This window comes from Pteropus alecto, unplaced genomic scaffold (assembly GCF_000325575.1).
Source record: "Pteropus alecto unplaced genomic scaffold, ASM32557v1 scaffold61, whole genome shotgun sequence".
In the NCBI taxonomy this organism is placed as follows: domain Eukaryota; kingdom Metazoa; phylum Chordata; class Mammalia; order Chiroptera; family Pteropodidae; genus Pteropus; species Pteropus alecto.
The window spans coordinates 18,991,983-18,994,489 of NW_006434835.1; positions in this window are offsets into that span (position 1 = coordinate 18,991,983).

Consider the following 2,507-nt stretch of genomic DNA (forward strand, 5'->3'; position numbering starts at 1 on the left):
TCTGGCTCATAGTCGGCGCCTAGTAGTGTGTTCAGGGAGAGAAAGAAGGAGTCTGGTCTGGGGGAAATTGAGGCACAGAGAGGGTGAGAGATGTCCCCAAGGTCACACAGCTACCAGACTTGGGTCTAAACTTGGGTCTCCAGACACACCCTCGTTCTCTTCCTACTCCCCCGAATGGCAGCATGCAGAGTGGCTGTCGGGTTGGGCAAATGGAAGGAAGGACTGTGAACCAGCTGAAGGCACTAGGGAGCAAGTGAGGGTTTTAGAGCAGAAGAGTAGCCAGCCGGGTCTGTGCTTTGCCAAATAGCCAAGTCCTTCTGCTGGCTGTGAGAATGTCCTTCTGGAGAGACGGAGGGAGGGAAGAACTGACCTTGAATCCTAGACCCGGGCCTCTTATAATCATATCCATCTCTGGGCTGTATTTGCTGTCCTGTCTCCTGATTTATTAATAAGACACTTGGCCCAGTCTGGTCTTATACCTGCTCCCAGCCCCCAGAGTGCTCCCTGAGGGACACCAGGGGACAATGGAGATGCGAATCACCCTATTTCCACTGTCAGGGTCCTCCCACGTCCCCACCCTGCTTACAAGTGACATCCCCCTTATACAGCTTACAATGACCCCACTATGTGCCACCGCAAGGCTAGGCCCATTGATGACAACCACCTAAGGGGCAGTGATTTTTTTTTCTCTTTTAAATAGACTCGTTTTAAGAGCAGTTTTAGGTTCACAGAAAAATTGAAGGGAAAGTAGAGAGCTCCCATTCACCCTCTGCCCCGCCCACAGCCTCCCGCACTATCGAGAGCCCCCACCAGAGCGGTACATTTGTTATAATCAATGAACCTACACTGACGTGTTATTATCGCCCAAAGTCCAGTTTATATTAGGGTTCACTCTTGGTGTTACAGTTCTGTAGGTTTGGACGAGAGGTGGTGTTTTACACGTGTATTTACAGAGGAGGACAGCTGGGTCTGAGAAATTAGGAGCAAGGTCGCACAGCCGAGAGGTGTCGGGGATCCGAACCTGGACCTGTCCTACCCTCTGTCAGGTCACAGGGTTCCCCACAGAATGCCCGCCACGTGACAGGTATGAGATGGCCACCAGAGAAAGCTGAGCAGGCAAAGCTAGCTGGTGGGGGTCACCATGCCCACTGGTTACTTTTTGCTTTGTTGTCACAAGGCCTAGGTCAGCAGATACTGAGTTTCCTCACATCTCGCATAGGCTGGACAATGTTACATGAAATGTTTAAACTGTTCTCACCTTTTCATGCTATTCAACGTGCTGGCACTGGAGACATTTCTGAATTCTCCTCCTGGGATTTTACAGGTGGCCATTTCTACAGTGACTCAGAAGAACTGATGAGATATTGTAACACCAATGGGACCCCAATAACTGGTGAACTGGATTACTGTCTCTTAAAAAGCTCGCATTCCTGGTCTCCCCTCAACCTCTTTCACCTCATCTCTGGGTGTTTGGGTGGGCTCAGCATTCCCTTCTGCACCCTGTGGCACTTCTGGGACCTCCCGGCCCGAGTTCTGACCCTCCTGGGAGGTGGCACTGAACCAACTCCCACCCCACACCCCCAGGGAGCAAACATTTAGCCCCTGTAGGGACCAGCGTGGCCCTCTGCGGGCAGGGGCCCTGAGCCAGGAGCTGATTCCTTTCCCAGGCCATGTGGGCCAATGGAAAGAACATGGTTTTGGAGTGAGACCCTCCCTCACCTGAATTTCAGCTCTGCCCCTTGTACCTGTGTGGCCTTGGGCAGGACCTCCAGCTTGCTCATCTGATAGCTGTGGTGTTCATCCTTGCAAGAGGCTTCAGGGATCCGAGACAACAGGGCACAGTTCCTGGAACATGGTAGACTCTCAAAAGCTGGCAGCTCTTATTCTTGCATCAGAAGAGATCACCTCTGGCCTGCTCTAGCTTGAAAACACCTCCTGTCCAGAAGACATGCCTCAAGGGGCTGCCAGGCAAGGAAGCCAAGGTGTCCAGAGCCCTCCCTCCAATTATCTAGCTAACAAATAAGAATCAATTCCACCTCCATTAGAGCCATTACAACTTCATCACCCATAAAGCAGATCCATGTGCCCTATTGGAATTTCATTTCAGAAACCAGGTATCGATATTGACCTTTCCACAGGGTGCTGGGGCTTAGAGGAGCTTATTAGCGTGAAGCTCCCCTTCCCTATCACAGGCCAGGCAGCTCCTCACTTTCCACTTCTAGCCAGTGGAGGCTGACGCTCCTGTCTTGGAGTATATCAGGACTTCTGGGAAGTTTGTTAAATGCAGACTCCAGCCACGCCACCCCCCACTGCTGTCCCCCAGCACACACAGTGTCCTAACCTGGCATCTGCAGAGGTAGGCTCAGAAGTCTTTATTGGATTCACCACACTCTGCCAGTGATTCCGGGAACCACTGCCTTAGAGCACCCACAGGCCATCGGCCTCACTGCGGGTCTCTCCAAGGAGACCAAGGTTTATGGGAGCTCACAGAGGAGGAGGGGTGAGGG